Source organism: Dermacentor albipictus, unplaced genomic scaffold, assembly GCF_038994185.2.
Source record: "Dermacentor albipictus isolate Rhodes 1998 colony unplaced genomic scaffold, USDA_Dalb.pri_finalv2 scaffold_15, whole genome shotgun sequence".
In the NCBI taxonomy this organism is placed as follows: domain Eukaryota; kingdom Metazoa; phylum Arthropoda; class Arachnida; order Ixodida; family Ixodidae; genus Dermacentor; species Dermacentor albipictus.
Window position 1 is genome coordinate 9,105,697 of NW_027225569.1, and position 24,747 is coordinate 9,130,443.

A 24,747-nucleotide genomic window follows, 5' to 3' on the forward strand; every position below is an offset into this window, starting at 1 on the left:
TAAAGGGAGCAGGGAAGAGATAGCAACGACTGACTGATGCCGCTGACGCCGATAGTGAGTCAACCCCAGCTGCGGAGTTGGTTTCAGGGACAACGCCGCCGATGCCGACACAAACAATATGATACCCTCGCTTCCGCAGCGCTAAGAACCAGGTCTAGCCGTGGGAAGGTGGTCACGTATTCGTCGACGTGCCGGGGCCTACGTGAAATAACCGGCGCGTCGGCAACTGAAGAGCACCCTATCCGCCACACAAGAACAGGGGGGGGGACCCTTTCCTCCTCTTTCTGCATGGTGGCGACGGTGTTCTATGCAGTCACGTTATCTTGACTCTCTAGCGGCGTCAGCGGCATCCAGCGGTATCAGTCGGTCGCTGCTAGCGCTGGGGGGATGAAAGGGGGGCGGAGCTGGTTACGAGGCCGACGACAACGCCGACGACGACGCGAAACCCAGGAACGGACGCCAAAGAGCTGCGCTCTAAAATTACTAATCTGGTTCGGGCTCAGATCATTACAGAGTTAAATGCAATTGTCAAGAACTGTGCAGATTTCCAGGCGGCGGCGGCACAAAGAGATGGTGAGATGCAGGAACTCCGCCGGCAGCTCGCCCAGGCCAGGCAGGAGGCCATGGAATCCCGGATACAGGCGGTCGTTGCGGGTATGTCGGGGCCCGACCGCTCGTACGCTGCGGCGGTGGCCGGCCGAGTCGATTGCCCGGTCACGTCGGCGGGGGCGCCGGGGCCTGGGCATGCCTCGGGGGCGCCTGATGGTCACGGGACTACGACAAGCATGGCGACCTTACGGCAATGGGTGCAGGGACACGTGGCATTTCTGACTCCGGTAAGTCCCACCAATTCTCCAGCTAAAGACATCATAGACCCTCGTAGTGCGGGACTAGTTGAATTAACTCTGCGCGAGACTCGTCTAGGAGTTACGGTCATTGCTAAGGAGACAACTACTCTTGACAGTTTACAAACGGCAGTTAATGGGAGCCCGATAACGCGTACGGCTATGACCATGCGCATTCCAGAGAAACGAAAACCACATGTTAAGCTCACTGGCGTCGACCCTGAGGTATCCTCGACGAACCTCATTGAAGCTATTAACGCCCGCAATCCCGGGTTCGAATTGGACACTGCCGCAAGTAAAGTATTAGTATCGTTTCAAGAGCGTGGCGGTAATATGACCCACATCGTTGAGGTAAACCCGGCAGATTTTCGGGAACTCATGCAAAAGGACAGAATTTGTGTCGGGTGGACCGCAGCGCGTGCAGTTGAAGACCTCTATGTCTCGTTGTGTACGTTCTGCGCGTCGTATGGCCACACGCGCCGCTTTCGCCCCGTTAAAGACGTCGCGTCTATGGCGACATGTACGAAATGTGCCAGTAATCACCTGGCAGAAAAGTGCACTGTGCGCATGGGGGATGCGGCGGTGGCCTGTGCGGCGTGCAGGGCGGCGGGAAGGGATTCTGCGGGACACCCGACGGGCGATATTGGCTGCCCGACGCCGGCAGAGCGGGTCGCAAGATTGAAAGCCCGTACTGACTACGGCAATTAGGTGGAGTGGGGCCCGCAGCGTTCCCCTCTTGGGGTTGGGGCGCTGCGGACCCTCTGCACAGGAGCTGGGTCCAGGGGTGGGGTGCGCGCAGACGGCGTGGTCGCATGCGGCGGGGCGTAGATTAAAGGGTGCGGGGACGCATGGGAGGGCGCTATTGGTAAGGGCACTCGGATTAATTGCCGATACTGTCAATAATCAGCTTTCAGCACGACTTTTAAATGATCACAGGCAATAATCTGAAATTCATTCAAGCGATTTGGATCATGCGAAGGCGGCGACAATGGTGCTGGTCCGAGCCATGCAGACGCAGGGAATCACATTTGCCGTCGCTTGTGATCCCTTGTCACAGACCGGCGCCAACCATGTTATATATATATATTTGTTTAGAGTGCGTTTTTCGGGCATCCCGCTCAGAGGCTACGGGAGGAGGCCGCGAGAGAGGGCGGAGAGGACTGCCCGGGGTCGAGGGGCATCTGGAGACGGTCGGCTTTGTGAGCCGCGCAAGCGGCTGTCTTCGGAGGCGGCTTCGCTGTCCCCTTCGACGGAGTCGGGGTTTGGCCGCGGTGTAAAATTACCAGAGTGGAGCAGGCAGAGCGCACGGCGAAGAGAGTTGTGCGCCCTGTGTCCACTGTTCGGTCGCTTCCGCTGGTCGGGATCGCGGAGACGGCCGGGGCCATAAATCGACAGTGCGCATGCTGTCTTCGGTGGCGCCGAGAAGAAAACGCCCGTAAATAACCGATGGGCACAGCACTGCCTTTCACCAGCGTCTTCCCTCCGCCAGCTCGTTAGCAGTTCGGTGGGAAGGGACACAGTCGGTTGGAAGCAGGCAGTGAAGAAGGTTGTGTGAGTCTTTGCGGCGTGCGGGGCCGAATTCCTGACGGCGAGGCGCGCGTTTCATCGCACCGGGCCCGCCGCCTTCGAGCCATCGCCGCAACGACTGCCACACGAGCCGTCCCCGTTCTTCGCTGCGCTACGATATGGTCTGTCCGCCGGCTTGTCCTCTTCTTCTTTTCTGTTAACTCTCAATGACTCCTGTGCCTCTAAACTCCTTTGTTTACTGTTGTTGTAACCCTGCCTGATTGTGTGTTCTGGTCGTGTTCCCAATTGTGTGTACTTCTCGCCAATTCTGTTCATTCCTACTTTGAGTTCTTTGTTACCTTATTGTCCGTGATCAGTTTTGTGTATGATTAAATGCTTGTCATCCCCCTTCAACGAGTTGCTTCGTGATTGCCGACGCACCGATACACGGGCGTCTTGCTCGGGCTGACCAACCCTGAATAAATAAATGTTGTACAGAAACCTCTCGCTTGTAGGCCGGGGCGAAGCGTAAAGCGGACCCCCTGTGCTCCGTCGGCTTGCGCCTGGCAGCCGGATCGGCGAGCGAGGTGTAAAAGGTTTTTTGTGACAATAATTGGCGTCCGCGACAGGACTTGGTCAGCCGCGTGTCGGTGCTGAGGATACGAAGGAACTCGTGTGAGGGGTCGTGCTAGTGGCAAGAAGTCCACTGTTTCTTTGAGCACGATGGCAGAGGCCGAGTTTGATAAACTCGTTGATCAGGGACGGAGCTTCGGCTTCGAAGGTAAAGAATTGTTTTCTTGGATAGAGCAAGAGAGAGCTAGACGTCGAGAAGAGCGCAATGCAGAACGCACTTGGCGGAGGGAAGAAGCTGAACGCGAAAAGACTATGAGAGAGGAGGAGTCCAAATTAAAGCTCGAGAGGGAAAGAGAGGAGTCCAAATTAAGGCTCGAGAGGGAAAGAGAGGAGTCCAAATTAAGGCTCGAGAGGGAAAGAGAGGAGTCCACCTTAAGAATGGCTCTGCTTGAAAAAGAAAAGGAGGTGTTGTTGCTGAGGCAGCAACCTGGCAGTTCCTCGGAAACGGACTCTAGGTCCGGGTCGGAAGAGAGGGCAGCTATGTCGGGAAACAAAGTGAACCCGCACAAAGTTATGCCTGTGTTCAATGAGCAACGTGATGACCTCGACGCGTATTTGATGCGTTTTGAGCGCGTGGCTCGAGGTCAAGTTTGGCCACGAGACCAGTGGTCCACTGCATTGAGCCTGTGTTTGAGCGGTGAGGCACTGAGCGTTTTCAGTAGGATGTCCGCGCCAGATTGCACGGATTATGATAAGTTAAAGCAAGCATTGATGCTACGTTTTAGAATGACCGAGGAAGGGTTTAGAGAAAAGTTTAAGGGTGCATCCCCTATGAACGGGGAAACGTGCTCCCAGTTTGTTACTCGGCTCACGAATTTCCTTGACCGGTGGGTCGAGCTGTCCAACACCAAGAAGGAATACAATGATCTGTTCGAGCTGATGGTGAAGGACCAGTTCCTTTCAAGCTGCGCGGCACCACTGGAACTCTTCCTAAAAGAGAAAAAAGATGCTACTCTTCACGAAATGATAGAAAGAGCGGAGCATTACGTAGACGCGCATGGATGGCCGAATTTCGCAAGACGTCTAGCTGCGAGGAAAGAGCCGTCAGCTACAACAGATGAGGAACAAAGAGCTGAAAGGAAAGACTGGAGCCAGTCAGCTGTGAAGGCGAGAGATCAGGAAGTGCAGAAATGCTTCCTTTGCTCTCGTACTGGCCATCGAGCCGAAAACTGTCGCGTGGGCAGAGCGGAGGGCAACAACCAACCTCTGAAATGTTTCAATTGTGGCAAAAGCGGCCACACTAGTTGGAAGTGTTGGCAGAAGGGTCCAAGCAAGCCAAAAGGCACGGCAGAAGAATCAGCGTCGTTGTGCATTGAGAACGGATACGTTGAGCTGAAGAATGGGGAAAAGGTCCCGGTCGTTGGCGCGGGCCTCACAGATGAGCCCGTAAATGTCAATGAGAAACTTCCAGTAGTCACCGGGGTGGTTGGGAACCAAAGGGTTCAGGTGCTTAGAGACACAGGGTGTAACACAGTGGTAGTAAGGAGGGGTCTGGTCAAGGATGGTGATCTCATAGGATCCAACTCTCCCGTGTACCTCCTCGATCGGTCGGTTCTCCTGCTTCCAGAGGCCTGGATAAGCGTGGACACACCGTATATCAAGGGCCGCCTTCGGGCGAAGTGTATGAAGGATCCCCTTTATGACCTGGTACTCGGCAACGTTGAAGGAGTTAGAAATGCCGCCGATCCGGATCTCGACTGGAGATTGGATACGATGGCCGCGACTGTGCCCTCCTCGAAAGAAGTACAAGCCTCAAGGAGTATTAGCGCTGAGCAGGGGTGCGACACTGCTGGAAACGAGCGCTCGGCTGTCGCAGACCCGTATGGTGACCAGGCAAACGCCGTAGTGACGAGATCGCAAGCCCGTGCGAAAAGACCGTTAAGGGGTCTTCGGGTGTCGGAGAATTCAGATAACGTAACCCGGCAAGACCTAATCAAGGCGCAGACTATAGGAGTCGGATAGACAAATTCGCGGAGGCGTGTTGTTATCACTGTATAATGATGTTTGTTTTTCTCAACGTCAGGGCTTCTATGTATCCATGCCACTGACGACCTCATGCAGTGTTCTGTATTATGTTTGTCCATGTGTTCTGTATGGATGCATTAGGCTTAGCTTTGTGTAGCTATAATGTAATACGATGTGGTTGCTGTCTTTGTGCCGTGCGACATCATGTGCTTCTTAGTACGGACAATACTGTGGACTTCGCGAGTGCAGTGGGTGCTCGTCAGCAGACAGTGCCAGAGGACTGACAGTGCCCATGAGACTGGGTCCAGATCCTCATGCCAGTGGGATTGGACTATTATTTTTTTTGGACAATGCAACTGTGAAGTGTGCATAATCCACCTGTGCGTCAGTAGATTCTATGCTAGTTTTGAGAGTACATTCCTGCTCTGCCGTTCGACGCTCACAAGTTTCCTGTTGTTATTGTGTGTGATTTGTCGCTGGCCTGTGGCTAGTAAAATATTACGCTGTAATATTCTTGAGCGGGGAGCTGTGTCACAGACCGGCGCCAACCATGTTATATATATATATTTGTTTAGAGTGCGTTTTTCGGGCATCCCGCTCAGAGGCTACGGGAGGAGGCCGCGAGAGAGGGCGGAGAGGACTGCCCGGGGTCGAGGGGCATCTGGAGACGGTCGGCTTTGTGAGCCGCGCAAGCGGCTGTCTTCGGAGGCGGCTTCGCTGTCCCCTTCGACGGAGTCGGGGTTTGGCCGCGGTGTAAAATTACCAGAGTGGAGCAGGCAGAGCGCACGGCGAAGAGAGTTGTGCGCCCTGTGTCCACTGTTCGGTCGCTTCCGCTGGTCGGGATCGCGGAGACGGCCGGGGCCATAAATCGACAGTGCGCATGCTGTCTTCGGTGGCGCCGAGAAGAAAACGCCCGTAAATAACCGATAGGCACAGCACTGCCTTTCACCAGCGTCTTCCCTCCGCCAGCTCGTTAGCAGTTCGGTGGGAAGGGACACAGTCGGTTGGAAGCAGGCAGTGAAGAAGGTTGTGTGAGTCTTTGCGGCGTGCGGGGCCGAATTCCTGACGGCGAGGCGCGCGTTTCATCGCACCGGGCCCGCCGCCTTCGAGCCATCGCCGCAACGACTGCCACACGAGCCGTCCCCGTTCTTCGCTGCGCTACGATATGGTCTGTCCGCCGGCTTGTCCTCTTCTTCTTTTCTGTTAACTCTCAATGACTCCTGTGCCTCTAAACTCCTTTGTTTACTGTTGTTGTAACCCTGCCTGATTGTGTGTTCTGGTCGTGTTCCCAATTGTGTGTACTTCTCGCCAATTCTGTTCATTCCTACTTTGAGTTCTTTGTTACCTTATTGTCCGTGATCAGTTTTGTGTATGATTAAATGCTTGTCATCCCCCTTCAACGAGTTGCTTCGTGATTGCCGACGCACCGATACACGGGCGTCTTGCTCGGGCTGACCAACCCTGAATAAATAAATGTTGTACAGAAACCTCTCGCTTGTAGGCCGGGGCGAAGCGTAAAGCGGACCCCCTGTGCTCCGTCGGCTTGCGCCTGGCAGCCGGATCGGCGAGCGAGGTGTAAAAGGTTTTTTGTGACATCCCTACATCAGGGCGGGTACGATTCCGCGTATTCCGGAGCCCGACAGTCCCCGCGTAGTCATTTTCGGGGACGGGTCGGGTTTCGATGGTTTTCCCGTCATGACCAGCACCAATATCGTTGCGGTGAAACTGTCAACGCCCTCTATAACATTTCTCTTGCTCGGACTGTACGCGCCGTTTAACACGCACCCAGGAGGATAACGTAATAATAGCGGGCGATTTTAACGCTAAACATGTCAACTGGGGTCGTGGCGGCTGCTATGGCCGGGGTGCAGCGGTGATGCAGCTGATCTGTGCATATGATCTGAATATCCAAAACGATCCCGAGTCGGCAGCTACGTACGAAAACCATTACACGGAGAGTCGGATAGACATCACCTTGGCTAGTGCCAACATGGCCAACAGAGGGTACATGTGGCAAGTGGCGGAAGAGGAGACACTTTCAGAGCACCGCCACATCGTATTCTCGTTCGAGGGAACGCCAATCATGCTCAGGAAAAAGTTAACGTTCGCGGGCCGCTTACGTCTAACACGTTGGCTCATAAACGAGCCTTGGTTCGCAAAGGTACAACGGCTGACGGTGCACACTGGCCAGGCCCTTGACCACATCATCAGGAAGTTTTACTTATTGTACGACAGCCATTACAAGAGCAACTTGCAGGTGCCGAAACGGGGGCCGCACAAGGCGAACGCATGGTGGTCGCCGCAACTAACCGTCGAACGCAACCGTGTTCGCGCATAGCGCAGACGCTATCAAAAGGCTCGAGACCCGTCCCTCCGCAACGAATTCCGATTAGCATTTGTGCGTGCGCGCGTCACCTACAGAAGATTATTTGAGGTAGCCAAGTCTCAAGCACTCAAGAACTTTTGTACGGAAAGTTCACGGAAATACATGTTCGGCGTAGCGTCTAAGTCGGCATTTGATAAACTCCGCCACCCCATCGTGTTGCCGCCCCTACGCACGCCGGAGGGTACAATGACCAAAGACGGGCTCGATTCCGCAGCATTACTGCTCCACACGCAGGTCGCCTGTGATGAATGATTCTGCGCAGGACACAGCTCTGCACAGGGAATTACGAGCAGTTGCAGGTGCCCCGGCTGTCGCCAGAAGGGACGATAAACCGTTCACCCTGCCTGAGATCGAATATGCCCTTCACATTGGTCGGACCGGTTCGGCCCCGGGCCTTGACGGCATTACCCTTCCCATACTAACATTACTTTTTCAATATCACTCGGGTTTCTTTTTATTTATTTTTACTCCGGCATTAAAATTGGGGCATTTTCCTGATACGTGGAAGAAGGGCAGGGTGGTTTTTATCCCTAAACCCGGACGACCTCCTGATTCTCCGGGCTCCTACAGGCTTATTGTAATGAATTCATTATTCGGCAAAATTCTTGAAAGATCATTAAATTCCCACTTCTATTACTTCTTACATTCCTCTCACCTCATTCACGCAAATCAATCCGGCTTTACACATGGAAGGAGTGCCGTCATGGCCCTGTACGAATTGCGCCGCGGACTCCAAGTCCTCAAGCAATCTAAAACGCCGGCTATTCTGATTGCCATCGATATTAAATGTGCCTTAGATTCGGTCTGGCACCCGCAAGTACTCTCATACATGCAGCGCAACGGTTGCCCACGTAACCTATTTAATTTACTCCGCTCATTTTTAACAGATCGAACCATTGTGTATCGTTCGCATTCGGGAGAAGTGTCTGCAACGCCAACGTTGGGGAGTCCCCAGGGGTCCCCCATCAGTCCGCTTTTGTGGAATGTGGTGGTCCGAGGGCTCTTAGAGTTGGATCTCCCAGGGGACGCGTTCGCTCAAGCGTACGCTGACGAGACCGTCATTGTTGTACCGGGTGCGAATCGAGCAGACATTGAAAGAAAGGCGGCCCGGATTCTGCAACGCGTGCAAGCATGGTCTCAGGAAGGAAGGGTCGCCAATAATGTAGACAAGTCCTTTTTTGTGGCGTTCCCTCACGGCTTTGCCTCGGTTGCGGGGCAGGGGCTCCAGGTGTGTATGGCCGAGGGACGTCTCCGTAAAAAAGACCGCTTGAAAATTCTCGGTGTAGTGTTTGATTCGCGATTAGGTTTTTAACCTCACGCGGATTACATTAGACAAAAATTGGAACGAACCACCCACAAAATTTTAGCTCATTTTCGCCTGCACTACTCGCTTCGAGCGGGTACCACACAGAAGCTATATCGTCAAGTCATTCTGCCAATCATCACGTACGCTGCACCGGTGTGGTGGTCTGATTGCCCCGGTAGCCAGCTTAGGGACAAGGTGGAATCCTAACAAAGAGTTCCGCTGCTTGCTCTAACAGGCGCGTATCGCACCACGCGAACAGCGGCACTGCAAATCCTTGCCCGGGCGCCGCCCTTGGACAGTTGGACAGAATGATTGCCGAGTTTAGATTATTTACCTTACGCCAGCCTATGTGTTTTGGAGCTCTGTATTTTCATCCGGCGAACATCGTATACGGATATGATCGGTGGACCGATCACCCGGCGGATCGATTCAGGTATCTGTTTAGCCGGCTCACACCCCGCGCAGCCATAAGCAAGTCACTTAGCCCTGCATTGCACACATATGATGGCTCCTATACGCAGTTTTCTGCAGGAGCCGCGTATGTAGTGATGAACTCTCACCAACACGTTCTTCGCATAGGGAAATTTAGCATACGCGGGGCCAGCAGTGCGTACTGCGCAGAAGCGGTTGCATTACAAGAAGCATTGGACTACTTAATGTTCTTACCCACATCGTTTCCCGTGGTTAATGTGTACTCCGATTGCCTTTCTCTTTTGTCGGCCCTCTCTGCCTTTACTTCTACCGACATGCGGGTAGTGCAGGTTAAGCGTGGCCTCCGGAGTCTATCAGCTCGCTTTTCCATTGCCCTGCACCATGTGCCCGAGCACCGTAACATTTCGGGAAACGAGTTGGCGGATGATGCTGCCGCTAGTGCTACACTTTACGGCCTCCCGCGCGTACTGAGCACCTCCATCCGAGCTATTAAATACCAACTCTACGCTCAGATGCAACCAACGTGAGTGGGGCCTCAAGTGGCGTTCTGCCAATGACGATACAGCTTTAATTCACTGGGTGCCCAGCGTCGTGCAGATTCTTGAGTTCTTCCCGCCATCCCGCTCGTTAATTCATATTCTCACAGAACACGGCCGCATCCCCTACTATTTGTACAGGTTTGGCCTTGCGCGCACCGCGCTCTGTCCATGTGGCATGCCTGCCGAAACATTTCACCATTACCTGACTGATTGTCCGTTGACGAGGGAGCTAGCGGGCCAACTGGACGGTCCCTCACGTGAGACCATTCGGGTTGCGGATTACCCGGTGCTGTTGAAAAGCGCCCGCAATCGAGCCATCCTTACCCGCATAGAACGCTTGGTCAGCGCGGCAGTGCCGGATTGCCCGCGGGATGTGCCTCCAGTGGATGCATGGTAAATGCTTTTTGGCCAAGATTCGTGGCTGCACCGCGGCCACTGCTGAACCGCTGGGCGTTCCAGCGACTGGGACAGCCGAACGCTGCGGAGCGGCCTGGGTGGGCGCCGTGGCTGGCCCCCTTGTATCCAGCGACTTGGACCCCGGCACTCCCTGATTCGGTGCTTGTTCTCCTCCCCTTTCTGAAGGCACCAACTACGCAGCATCGGCTGGGGGCTCGTGGCTGACCCCATGCCCATGCATTCAGCTCCTATACGGAGCTTAACCGGATGGTCAAAGCTCTAAACGTGCGAGAACGTCCGGCGTTGGAGCCGTGGCTGGCTCAAAACGTCCAGCTACTACACTGTAAACGAAAATAAACCCACCTGGGAGTTTTTAACAGGTGATGTGCCTTAAAACCTCCCCTCCTCAAGTGTTTACTCCGATGTATCGGAGCAAAACAGCGCCATTCCCTCGTTTCACTCCGCTGGCTAGCTGCGGGAGTATTAAGGCGACATGACGCGATTTTACTCCGCTGAAAAATCTTGTTCTCCCGTGAAACTCCGACAGGGAGTTTTAAAAAACTCCCCTCCGCCGAAGCAGGTTGGTCACGTGGCGCTTCCCATGAGGCTGTGCGCCTCGGCAGCGACCGGGCGCGTTCGGCCGAGTCGGCAGTGCTCATGGCTGACGGTTTGTTTATATCTGTGAAGTGTCGTTCCGTGACAGCGTTTCGTCAATTTGTTTCCCATATTTCCTTCCAGAAAGTGTTATAAGCATGCCTGAAGCTCACGGTATCTCAGCTTCAAGTACGTTAGCTCTGATCACTTTGCTGACAACGATGAATGCAAGAGCAACGTTTTCAAGTTCGGAAAAAGACTTAGGTATACCTCGAAGCTACTCACTGGCTCGTGATGTCGGCTCAGGTTCTGTGTTTTCGTGCTGCGTGACCTTGGCTTGTGTTCTTCAGTACGTGAAATACGACTTTTATGTCCTTTTGGGTACATGCTGACAACGTCCGGTGTAATGTTTGAAAGGACCGCGTAGCAATGGCAACAGCAGCCACTGTTCGAGCGACGATGTTCCTGCTAGTCGCAAATGAATGGCTTACCACAAGTTCGTTGCGGTGCTGTGTTGCCAGTGAGAAAGACCGGAGTACAAGCAACTGTTTTCATGTATCTGTGAACGGATATTCTCGCCCGAAGAAAAACGGTAGGACATAAGTATGCGTACTGTAAATAAAGCTTTTTATTGAGCGATGTGAATCGCATTGTTATCGCGCATATAGGTTATGGTGACGTCGTTGCTTCCGATAATGCATGAATATTACGCTCTATTTGAGACTGATTTAGACGCATGCCTGCTGGCTCCGAGTTTAAGGATTCACTCGACAGGTCAGCGATGTAGCTCCTTTTCACAACCGAGAGATATTGCTTGGACGCAGAGCAAGTGGTGCGGTGTATAAAACGTATGACTGCGCATTTTTCGGTGTTACGTCGGCTGCTGCGGGTCATGCTGACACGTAATAATTTCTTGCTACACTACCACTATATCGCAAAAATTTAATTTTGCTGTGAAGCACACGCACTTACATTTTTCTTGCTTACTCTAACTAACGCACTATTTTTTGGTCGCGAACGCCGGCAGTGTGCTAAGTCGCTTCAGCACTCACAAAATGGAATGATAATTTTGAAAAATTACGCCATTAACTTTTTTCTCTCACTAATCTGAATTAACAGTTTTGTGTTAATTAAGGTATTCTGTCAATTTCAGAGAGGCAGATCTCGTATGAACGAGCATGTGAGTCATAATTCTGAAAACAGCACAGCTGCTCCCTAGGCGGTTTCGAGGCACACAGTATCGTGGCTATATATACTGGAACCGTTGCTTCTTGAGTATCGCGTATACGTGGTATGGGGAACCAGCGCTGGATAGGCGGCGCGTCGAAAAGAGTGCGTTGCACGCCGCCCTGGCGACGAAACGCGGCATATTCCAGCCACACAACCAGACGACATACACACATACGCAGCCTTATAGTTCGTATGTTTCCGTTTTCGCGCCGCTTCAAGTGGAGTTTTTGTAAAGAAGCTAGCGCCATCAAGTGAAGAAGTGACGAAAGAAGCTTTTTAAGCTTTATATATTTTTCACAGTGCGTCGCGGCGAGCACGTGTGTTTCTTTAACGGTTGCGTCGTGTATCGATGCCATGCTTGCGTGGCTGCCTGCCTCGCAAATCTAGCAGTTATGGCTCCGGTCGTGCTGCGCTATGGTTTCGTAAGTATTAGTTGGCCTGAAGATATTCCATATTTCTCTGGCTAGACAAAAAATTCTGATGTTACTTCGCCACAGCAGTCAATGGAGAAGAAAGTTTTATCGCATCACTGACACGCGCAAGCAAAGGTTTGAGTGCTCCGCTGCTTGATCCGTAACAATCCTGGCTACATTTAGTACTAATTACATAAATTTGCCGGATGCATCTCAGCGCCGAGTCCTCATCCGCATGCGCATTTTTAAAACACATAGGTGGCTTAGTCGCGCGTGCGCTGGCACTATGCGCATACAACTCGAATTACAAGGCAGCTTCCCTCCCACATAATTCTTGACAATGAATGGATAATTTTTACCTTTCGTATCGTTCAGGAGAGCCGCCAGGGGGCCAGGGAGTGCGGACGTGGTTCAAGTCGGCTCCGTGAAAAGTTGCCTTGTCTGGTGGAAACAGTGCCGATTCATAGAAATAAGTGATGTGATCGCCTATCGGAAGACCCAAGGATCACCTGGATTACAATTTTATGACTATAAGTGGACTTTTGGATGTTTTACGGCCACTTTTATGACGACCGCGTCTCCCACCTAGCTAAAGGTAAAGCTAGCGTTGAACAAACGCGGCGGCTCGGCGGCAGCCGAAGCCCCCGGCATCCGCTTCGGAACCCCGCTGTGGAGGCACGAGGACCATGGAGGTGACCGTAGAGGGTAGAGAAATTACCCCCGAAGAACTGAGAACAGTGGATTGGATCACGAAAGTGGGAAAACATGTCAAGGAGCTGCAGGACCTTGCGAGAGGCGAACGGCGAGAAAGCCAAAACAACGGCGAGCGGACGGAACGCGGAACCGCGTTCGGGGAAGGCAAGAAGGCGGCAGCGGCGAACGCCGCGTATAAGCAGCTGGGGCACAAGATCGCGGAGCGTTCAATTGCGTCGCACCTCCCGCGATTACCGCCGAACGACTACAAGATCATCCTTCGGCCGAAGAACGGGCTGGCGCTCGCAAAAGTTCCGACTACCAGGCTGAGTGCGGCGGTGCGCATGGCAGCGCAAATCCCATGGGTTAAGGGACAAGAAAAGGACGTGCTTATTGTTAACGACAAGCAAGGCACCCTGATTTTCAGCACCCCAGATATGGACACTGTCTGGAAGGTGACCAAGATTAAGTCTATCAGGATCGAAAACAAGGACTACGAAGTCACGGCGTACCTCGCGCCGCACGAAGACAACGGGCGGGGTGTGGTGCACGGCATCGACCCGACATTGACAATAGAGGAACTGACTGAGGCCTTCGGTAACGCGAGGAACCCGCCGATACTTGGAGTTAGGAAGATGGGCAACTCCAGCTCGGCAATCGTCACCTTCAAGAACGAGACAGTGCCGAGGTGGATGTACTGTTATGGCGTACCTCTGAAGTGTGTGCTCTACAAGAAACGCTACGAGGTGTGCTACCAGTGTGGTGAGCTAGGACACAGATCGGACGTATGTGTCAGCGAACACGTTCAATGTCGGGGATGCGGAATGACGTCTCCACCTGAGGATCACGCATGTAAGCCCAAGTGTATGTTGTGCGGCAAAGGTCATTTAACGGCAGACCGGAAATGCAAGGAAGCTTTCAGGACCCCTTATACGATAAAGAAGAGGCAATGGGAAGCCAAGCTGCGCTTGAAGGAGGAAGAGCGGAAGGCGAAGGAGACCGACGTAGGAAGGAGCAGATGGGAAAAGAATCAAGGCAGATCCAGGAGTCCGTCAAGACAGCGGAGCATGTCGAGAGGGAGGTCGGATTCCTTTCCGCGACTGCCGCAGCGGCAGGAAGGGGAGACGCAACCGAAGGCTGGGCGCGGGATCCGGGGACCTCCGGCAGCGCTGTCGTCAACATTCCAGCGAGATCCACGTCTCCGAACAGAAAGGTGGGTTGGGCAAGCAGGGCCTCCCAGGATAAACGCGATGAGGAAATGTTTCAGATTAAGGAAGAGAATCGCATGCTTAAAGAACAGCAAGCCGCGATGAATAGGCAATTGGAGGAGCTTAAACTAGCCCTTAAGCCTAATACAGCACATGTTAAACAACCGCAGGTGTCGCAAAAGCCAAATATCGAAGGATCAGAGGAGCAGATAGCGTCTCCGCCTCCTGCTAAAAAGAGGGCGAAGGAAATGGAGAAGCCCATGATAGATAGGGACATAGAGACAGTGATAGACATTAAAATAGCGAAACTGGAGGAAAAATTTGAGACCAAGTCTGGTCAGGACGATGAATGGCGCAAGGCCTTCGAGGAACGCATGTTGGGGATGTTCCAAAATTTGACACAGCAGTTGCATCAGCGAGATAACAATCTCACAGAGCGACTGCATCAGAGGGATAATAAACTCACTGAAGAACTTAAGGCAGAATTTGCGAAGAGGGACCGGGCATATGAACAGCTCACCCAGCAAGTATTAGGAAATCAGCTAGTTGGCAGCCATGGCTCACAGATCCAGTAAAAACACCGTTTGGCAATGGAACTGTAGAGGCTTCACGCGCAAGCGTGCGGTCCTACAGGAATTCCTGAGGAACGGGGATCGACCGGAGCTAATAGCACTACAGGAATGCGGTAAAAAGGCAAAATTGTCGGGGTACAAATCCTACCTAGGCGAAGGTGAAAGCACGCAGGTGGCCGCCCTAATCAGGCGAAACGTCACAGCGGTGCAGCATGACACCGGGAATGCACAAATCGACCACGTCCTCGTAGAACTGATACCGCGAAGAAAGAAAGATTGTAGCTTGTTTGTATTAAATGTGTACAGCTCTCCCAGACAAAGAAAATGCGACTTCGGGGATCTCTTCGCGACGACGCTACGTAAAATTAGGAACAACCCGCTGTTGATCGTGGGGGACTTTAACGCTCACCACACGGCATGGGGATATAAGCGGACTTCGATTAAAGGTAGGCAATTGTGGGACGACATACAAACTCATAATCTGGATTTAATAACCGACCCGATGCAGCCTACGAGGAAGGGAAATAGTGTCGCGTGTGATACGACACCGGATCTCACCTTGACGGGGAGCGGCACTAAAGCCACGTGGTGCAATACAAACGAAGACTTAGTCAGCGATCACAAAATCATAGAAGTGGTGGTAGAAGGAGGCCCGACAACCTCCCGAAAAAGGAGGGTGGAAGCTGTAAATTGGGACTCTTTCAGGGCACTCAGGGGAGACCCGGCTCCCATCTCTAATATTGCAGAGTGGAGCGATGGCGTAGTGCGCACTGTTAAAGAGGCCACCGAAGTGGTGGAAACGGAGGGGGACAACGAAGCGGTAGACAGGAGATTAGTTAATCTCTGGAGGAAAAAGAAAAGGCTGGAGGAGCGACTTCGACAGAGGAGATGGGATCGAAATATCAGGAAACAGATAGCGGCTTTAAATAAGGACATTGAAGAGCACGCCATCACGCTCACGAAGCAAAATTGGGGAAACGTATGCGATCAGATGGAGAGGAATATGAGTACCGCGGGGACGTGGCGACTTCTTCGCCACCTCTTAGATCCGGATAGCACAAAGTCAGCGTCAAAACAACAGCTGGAAAGAATGGCACATCAGTTTGATGGCACTAAGGAGGAACTCTTAGAAGAAGTTAGGAATAGGTACATCAATCCCGCCGGACCTGAACCCCTCCCGGACTACGGAGGGGGAGAGAATTCGGAATTAGACGCCCCCATCACACTGGCTGAGGTCAGGGCGGAGATTAATCGGCTACGGACTAAGTCAGCGGCAGGGCCGGACAGAGTGAGCAACAAAATGCTCCGTAATTTAGACGACAGCTCAATCGCCAACCTCGCAACGTACATGCAGGACCTCATTTCATTCTCATTCCCAACCTCATTTTCATTCCCAAGCCGGGCAAAAAACTGGGCTTCGAGAACCTCAGGCCTATATCGCTCACCTCCTGCGTGGGTAAGCTTATGGAGCACGTCGTTCTGACGCGGCTCAATAGGTACATGGAGGACAATGGTCTGTATCCGGACACCATGATCGGTTTTCGACCAAAGTTATCGGCATGCGACGTGATGCTGCAGCTCAAAGACCAAACTATAGACAAGCAAACGCGAGACACGAAAGTGATCGTGGGGTTAGATGTGGCAAAGGCATTCGACAACGTGAAGCACGTGTCCATCTTGGAGAATTTGAACTCGCTCAATGTCGGGAAGAGAGTGTACGATTACATCAAGGACTTTCTTACCAACAGGAAAGCCACTCTCAAGATAGGGGAAGAATCTATAAAGAGCATTGACCTGGGTAACGTGGGGACGCCGCAGGGCTCGGTCTTATCACCTACCCTCTTCAACATTGCCATGTTGAAACTCCCCGAACGGTTGGGGGAAATTGAGAATCTAAACTTTACCATATACGCGGATGACTTAACACTATGGATAAACAAGGGCAGTGATGGGCAAATTGAAAGCTCCCTGCAAAATGCAATTGACATTATCGAGGAATACCTGAAACCCAAAGGACTTAAATGTTCGGCCGAAAAGTCGGAAGTACTGTTCCTGATGCCCCCCGGAAAACAGCGGCTTCACCAAAGGCGCGAAGCGGGCATCCACCTGTACGTTAACGGCGCCGAGATCCCCGCGGTCGACAGTATCCGCGTCCTCGGGCTGAGGATTCAGGCAAACCGGAAAAATTATGAAACGCTTGCTAGGTTAGAAGCCAGTTCAAATCAAACGTGTCCTCTTATCAGGCGAATAGCGAACAGGCACGCTGGGATGAAGGAGGCGAATCTCCTGAGGCTAGCACAAGCCTTTGTAATCAGTAGGATAGTGTACGTGGCACCCTACCTCAAGCTCAGTTCTGTAGAACGGAACAAGCTCGAAATCATTATTAGGAAAAGTGTCAAGGTCGCGCTCGGACTCCCCCCGAACACGCCCACCGGCAAACTTATGCAGCTGGGTGTGTCGAACACTCTCGAGGAACTGATTGAGGCTGCCGTTACCGCGCAGCACCAAAGGCTACTTGGATCTAAAACAGGTAGGAAAATTTTAGAGAAATTAGGCTACGAGCCAAAACATGAGCAAGTGCGCTCAGGCGACATACCCAGACAGATCAGGGACAGGATAAAAATACCTCCGCTACCCAGAAACATGAACCCTGCCTTTCACGACGGCAGACGTAAAGACAGGGCAGAGGCATTACAAGCTAGATACACTTGTCGACAGGACGTCCTATATACGGACGCTGCGGAATATGCAAGCAAAGCGGCACACGCGGCCGTGGCGGTTAGAGAAGATGGAACACCGGTGGCGTGCTGCACAGTCAGTGGCGTCGAGACGGTTGAAGCTGAGGAAGTAGCCATAGCCTTGGCCCTCAGCCAAAGGGGGGTAAATGTGGTCATCAGCGACTCCAAAGACGCTGTGAGAAATTACGAATCAGGGAGGGTGACGGAGACTGCCATCCGTATATTAAACAGGGAAGGAGGACCCAGGCAGCTTGTTCTGCTCGTTTGGGCACCAGCTCACCAGGGACTTAGAGGGAACGAGGAGGCTCATTCGGTCGCCCGAGGTCTCACTTACCGGTCGACCCCCGGAAGCCCCCAAACCACCGAAACTATAATCAGAAGAGAGGATATGCGCGCATACCATGAAATCATAGCATACTACAGACTAAATCGCCAAATCTACCCGGGAGCGGACAGAACGCTCAGTAAGAAAGATGAGGTTATGTGGAGGAAATTGCAGACGGGGGTTTTTCGAAACCCCGTACTCTACAGCAAGTGGCATCCAGGAGTGTACAGGTCAAAGTGCAGGTTCTGTGATGAGGCAGCAAATCTGGTTCACATGGTGTGGACATGTCCGGCTAAACATGATAGCTCGAGAACTCTAGAATCCTGGGAGGCTTTGCTCCGCAGCCCAGACCACAACGTCCAGCGGGACATCATCGGTCAAGCCCTTGCTGCTGCTGCGTCTCAAGGCATTCCGGCCGACGGCTAGGGGCGAAGGGGGAGAAGCATTTCTCTTCTGACGTTCATTGACTGGTGCTTTTAATAAAGTTCTTCCTCCTCCTCCTCGTATCGTTCACTTGGTGCGGTGGCGTTGGAAGGGGCTTGGCGGTGGCATTGCGAAGGAAAAATGGTACATATGCCGGATGGTGCATGCTATTGCTCATTTTGTTTCGGACGAAATACCGACTGCAGATTCTGCTGATTGGTACTGTCTGCCATGGCTGACCGTCTTCACTATCTAATAAACCAAGGATACACGCGAAATTTGATTTAGAAACCAGCCCGATACCGCTTGACAGGGCGACAAGACGGGAGCTTACTCCGCTCGCCTGACTGCCTGGATCCAACGCCGCCTCCGTTCTTGTTCGTAGGGTTTAGATAGAAAGACGCAGAAGGATACATCCTCCCTCATCCCGACTTAGTTGTGGCACTTGTATACGCAACAGTATCGTCGGCGCCCTTTTGTTTTCCTTCGACTTTAAGGGCACGCAACGCAATTTTCGTCCGCGGGGGAGGCTGCATTGTGCACGTTCTGACCGCCAGGGCGGCGCTGCAGGCGCCGCGAATACTCCAGCGCTGGTTCCCCATGTAGTTCAAATTTCTGCATTGGGCGTTTCTGAAATGTTTATGTGTGTTATGATATATGTGCTTTCATTCACGTGTTTCGTCGAACTTGACGCGGTCCCTTGTGCATATTTCCAAATTTGACCAGCAGCCTCTGTATGTAAAGATGTTCGCGCAAACTCACGCGATGCCTCTTTTTATAGTCCCGTTGCACCTCGAAAGAGCTCCGCCATTGCAAAGCAATAAATAAAGAAAAGAGAGAAAAAACTCCCATAATTCCATTCAAGAATTCCGCCCGCACGGAGTAAAATTTCTACTCCCATCATACGGAGCATAATAAACTCCGAACCGGGGGGTCGCTATAGGACAAGCATTATACTCCCACCTCGGAGTTATTTCAGTTTACAGTGCTATAGGACCCCGGCGTTCTCTGTTTGGCTTTCTGGCATTGACTGCTACCAGCACAATAATGGCTGCCAGATTGTGCTCAGCATGTTGCTGCTTGCACATCTGCTCCTCTGTATTTATAGACCCTACTGCATACCCTGCCTTATGCGGACATTTAACGGCGCTTTCGCGGGCTCCAGCTGGGTGCTGTGGATACTCGCGCCACTATGAGCCCTTTCGAGATACTATTGGTCACTTCTGTCTCGGGCTAAATGCAGCGGTCAGAATCCGGGTGGTCTCGGTGACCTGGCCATGTCCATTGGCTCCTTTAATACGCCAAGCCCCGAGTTATGTTTCCTGGCGTGCCGCCGCTGCGGTTTTGGGTGCAGCACTCATGCAAGCACGGTGCGGACCTAGGTGCGCGCCGGGTGATTACAAACCTTGCCAACCGTTCTGTTCACGTAGTTTTGCTAATTCGTTCCTTTATTTCTTTCCGTCCTCCGTCTCTTCATACCATTCCTCTTGTCCGTTTTTCTTCATTTTAGCGTTCTCCATTACCAACAATTCTGTTCTTTGTTCTCCTCCTCACATTCCTCACTTTAGCAGCGGATTTACTTTGGCACAGGAGCAGGCATCTGCACGCCGCATTGACAATTGTTCCGTGTGTTACATATACTTTTGCTTCCTTCTACTCTGCCATACGTCTACATATCTCGGATGGAGGCTTAAGTGGGCCATTATAGCTCGCTCTTTGGGTTTTGGTGACGGTGGCTGCCCGACGCTTAGTGTTGACCGGGCAGTCATTGTCACCACTTCTAATCAGTGCTCTCAAGTCTATTTTCAGCTTTTCACGTACCGGTTTTGGAGCCAACCGGCCGATCCAGGGACATGGCCGGCTTTTTCACCATCCCTGTCATCTTACCTCTTTCCCTACAAGGGCACTCCGCATGCGGATCATCATTATTAACTTTTCACATGAGAAATCAATGAACGCTCTACGCGAGGACCCTGTGCCCTCGCTGACCTCGCCTTGGGATATTAGCTGTTACCGTACCCAACCTTTCTTTTTCCAATTGGCTTTTCTATAAAAAATTTGCGCTTCGGGCTATTGGCCCCATTTTATTTATTTTTGATTGGTTTAAGCCTGTTATTGCATCAGTAGGAACGGGCTTTTCCCTCCATTCATTTATTTTCTTTTATATGAGGGAGCAGACTTCGAAAAGGGGCGGTACACCCGCCACATGGTAATTGAATAGCGCCAGCGCAAGCTCGGCGCAACAAACAAGGCGGAAACCTCAGCCCTAGATATTTTTCTTGTTTGAAGGTGCGGTTGTAGACCGCACGGGTAAGTGCCTCGCGAGCGCTGCAGTGACCACAGGACACACGGAGGCGGCCGAAGAAGGCGCAATAGCCGTATAGCACTGGCCACGGTGCCTAGCGCTGCGATCGTGATCAGCGACTCGCAGGCGGCAATCCGTGGCTTCGCGCGCGGTCGCGTCTCGCGGGAAGCGGTCCGCATACTCCAAATTTGTGACGACGGCGGCTCGTCATCGCCCTCGCAACCCCAAAATTCTACAGTTTTCCTCCTCTGGACCCCGGCACACACCGATGTCGCGCTCGCGGGCAACGAGGCGGCCCACGCCACGGCTCGAGGACTCACACGCCGAGCCGCCGCTGATTATGTGGCCGCCTCCGCCCCCGAGAGCGGGGCATCGGATATGCCGGATCGGGACACTACAACAGAAACACAGCAACAGGAATCACAATGGGCGTGGGGCGATCGCCTGACCACGTTCAGAGATCTCACCCAACACTACAGACTCCAAAGACGCACATTCCCGCCACCACACGACAAGTTAAACAGGAATGAGGCCGTAACTTTACGCTTGCTCCAGACGCACAGCTACCCTAGCCCCGCGGTCCTACATCACTTCTACCCAGGTTTATATCCAACAGATGCCTGTAAAGCTTGCGGACAGCGAGCAACGCTGCGACATATGCTATGGGAATGTGCCGGCAACCACGGTAATGGGACCACAGCCGTTCGCGACGCGTCCGTAATCGCGGCCGTTACCACAGTACGGGAAGCCTCGAGCTCGCTTCTCCCCGACGCCGCCCCAGCTGCGGGTCCCGCCGGGGACCTTCTCCATCGGCGCCGCAGCCGCTGGGAGGCGGCTCTCAAAAGTTCAGAGTTGACAGACCAACTCTGGGCCGTCCGTGAAGCCAAAGATGCCGCCCGAGTCCAAGGACTTGGAGCCGCCACCTGAGGCCACCACAACGAAATTGCCGGCCATTCATTAATAAAGTTTCTTCTCTCTCTCTCTTGAAGGGGCTGAGGTAAACGCGAGAGCGGGTTCCAAAAAGGACTTTTGTACGGCGTTTTATAAGAGTGCGTGACCGGACTAAGGCGTCAAAAGCGCTGCCACGTCCAGTGCACCGGACGTGGGCGTTCCTGCGGCTATGACGACTGGCCCGGGGCCCGCTGGTCGCGGTCCCGCCGCGTCTGCGGGTGCGGCGGCCGCGCTCTCGGGCGCTGGCGGCCCGGCGGGCGCGCCCGCGGGCCGCATGGACTACGCGGCCGCGTTGCGGGCGGGCCTGGCGCATGCTGTCGACGCGGCCCGCGCCGGACCCGGTGGTGCTGTGGCGGCGGGCGCCGAGGTGGCGGGGCCCGTCGCGCAGCACAAGCACGTCGCGTTCCTGACACCCGTGGCGACGACCCAGACGCCGGCTCGCGACGTGCTCCGGCTCCTCAAGACCAACGTGGACCCGACGGCCAAGGACATTCGGGACGTCACCCTACGTCAAACGAGGTACGGGCTGACCGTGTTTACCGATAATGGGCAATCGCTCAAGAACCTCGAACAGGCCATAAGCGACAATGCAGTCACGCGCGCGGCCATCATCGTGCGTGTCGCGGAAAGGAGAAAACCTCACGTCAAGTTCTCGGGGGTCGACCCTGATGTCGGCCCCGACGAGTTTCTAAAGCTATTAAACGAACGGAACAAGGGGCTCGACTTAGATCTTGAGCAGTGCAAGGTCCGTGTCGCGTTTCGCGAAAGGGCGGGCACGCGCGCATACTTGGCTGAGGTGGACTCGGCGAGCTTTCGAAAGCTCATGTCGCGACCGCGCCTGTCGGTCGGCTGGAATTCGGTGCGCGCGCGCGAGGACTTGCACGTCCCGACGTGTACCTACTGCGCGACTTACGGCCACGGGCGCACGACGTGCCCGCACCAGACAGACCCGGCAAAGGCGCAGTGTATGAAATGCGGTGGCAATCATCTGGCAGTCACGTGCAAGATAAAGATGGGTGACGTTGCGGTGTGCTGCTCAGAATGCGGCAGGGCGGGCCGCAGTGATAAGAGCCACCCTACCGGTTTTCCGGAATTCTCGATTCTTGTAGAGAGGGTGGCCCGCCTCCGAGCGCGCACCCAGTATGGCGAGCCCCAGTGAGGAGAGCGCCGCGGGGTGGGGGGGAGCGAACGGCGCGGCGCGGCGGCGGGCTGGCGGGCGTCGCGGACACACACGTTCGAGCGTCAACATGTCACCACCGGAAACGGTCGTGGTGATGCAACTTAACCTGGACCACGCGAAGCGCGCGCTGGCGGCCGCGACGCGTCGGATGCAGGACCTTGACATCACCATCGCGGCAATCAACGACCCGCCCTGTACCGGCAAAACGAAGCCACAACTGCCGCCGGACTTCGCTTATTTTGCAGTGGAAGAGGAGCCGCTAAGCGCAGTCCTTGTTCGCCGCCCGCGCTTTGACGTTTTCCCGATGTACGTTTCCCGGGGGGTGGTCGCGGTACGATGCACTACAGCACAGCGCGAGTGGTTGCTCGTCGCGGCGTACGCGCCGCCGCACTGCTCCATCGAGCCGACCCTGGACGAACTCTCGGCGTGCTTGGACAACTATAACCTGCACGAGATCCTGGTCATGGGCGACCTCAACGCGAAGCACGCCATGTGGGGCCCGCGTGGCCACGACAACCGCGGTTCCCGCGTGATCGAGTTTGCGGCGGCACGGGAGTTGGTCGTCCTGAACGACGCGGCGTCCCCCCCCCCCCCCCACCTACTGCAACATTTACACGGACAGTTGGATTGATGTGACGTTGGCGACCCCCGCGCTCGTCCGTCGTGGCTACAAGTGGAGCGTGTCGTCTGACGTCACATTCTCGGAGCACCGCGCGATCGATCTCGTGCTGTACAGCGGATGCGAGCGCGAGCGACGCCTGACAAAGTGCGGCCGGCTGCATTTCGTCGCCGAATTGCGCGACCACCAGTGGTTTGAGCGGGCCGGCGGAGCGAACATCAGCTCGCCGCAGACGCTTGAAGCGATGCTCAGCCAAATGTATACGGTTATCGAGAACGTGCGCCGCAAACATCTCAGGCCGGTCCTCCCGCACAAGCGTGGCAAGAGTTGGTGGACGCCGGACCTGCAGATAGAGAAGAGCCGAACGAGAGCCCTGCGGCGTCGTTTCCAACGGTGTCGGGACGACGCACTGCGGCCACTCCACCGCCTACGATACAGCGAGGCCCTGGCTAAGTTCCGACGCAGGATTGAACACGCGAAGGCGTCGGACGCACGCGAGAGATGCGACGATTGCAGCCGCAAGTCGCTGTTCTCGGCGCCGTTCCGGGCGGCCTTTGGTAAGGGGAAAGGGCAGCTGCATTTGCCGCCGTTGATAACACCTGACGGCGGTCGGACGGAAAGCGTCCTGCAGTCGGCTGCCCTGCTCTTAAACTCCTTGATAGCCAAGGACGACGCTCGAACGGACCTGCCAGAGCATGCAGCGATACGCGAGCAAAGCGCGCGGCCCAGCGTGTCACGTCTGCGGGACCGCCCTTTTACCGCCGGGGAGCTCGCTGCCACGCTTGCCAAGCTTGTCAACGGCTCGGCCCCAGGTCCGGACGGTTTAACGACTGACGTGGTCGTCGCCCTCTGCTCGTTCCACCGGCGTTTTGTCCTTAACATCTTTAATGCCGCACTAACACTGGGCCACTTCCCCAAGCTGTGGCGGAAGGGCAGGGTCATCTTTATTGCGAAACCTGGCAAACCACTGGACACGCCGCAGGCTTACCGCCCCATTTTCGTGACGTCTATCCTTGGGAAGGTGCTGGAGCGCCTGCTGTTCAGGCGCCTTTACCACTTTCTCCTCACGGGGAATTACTTGCATCCCAATCAATTTGGATTCATACACGGGCGTAGTGCAGTTCAGGCGCTGACATCTCTCTGCCAATACATCGGCGAGTACAGAGCGCGGGGCATGCCAGTCACGCTAATCTCTCTGGATTTTCAGGGGGCGTTTGATAGCGTGTGGCACCCCCTCGTGTTACAGTACTTCAGGGAGCGCCAGTGCCCCAGCAACTTGGTGGACCTGCTGCGGACGTTCCTCGGCGATCGCTCGGTGGCATTTCACTGCCACTCGGGAGTCGTCGTGACGGACGCGACACTGGGCAGTCCCCAAGGGTCGCCACTGTCCCCCCTGCTTTGGAACGTTGTCGTGGACGGCCTGCTGCGCTTGGAAATGCCGGAGGGAGTCCGCATTCAGGCGTACGCGGACGACACCGTGGTCCTAGT

The 24,747-nt window shown here is 54.2% G+C and overlaps 1 protein-coding gene across 2 annotated transcripts in view; it reads left to right on the top strand.

Annotated features, from left to right (window-relative positions):
* Window positions 1–24,747, top strand: part of LOC135914147 (uncharacterized) — a 95,000-nt gene continuing 70,253 nt past the window's right edge. Inside the window, exon 1 of one of the 2 annotated variants that reach the window (XM_070528876.1) lies at window positions 1–836. The gene's annotated coding sequence lies outside the window, so the exon portion shown is untranslated. Of the gene's footprint in view, window positions 837–15,177; window positions 21,980–24,747 lie in introns of those variants that run through there. The other variant, XR_010568218.1, reaches the window with a different exon arrangement.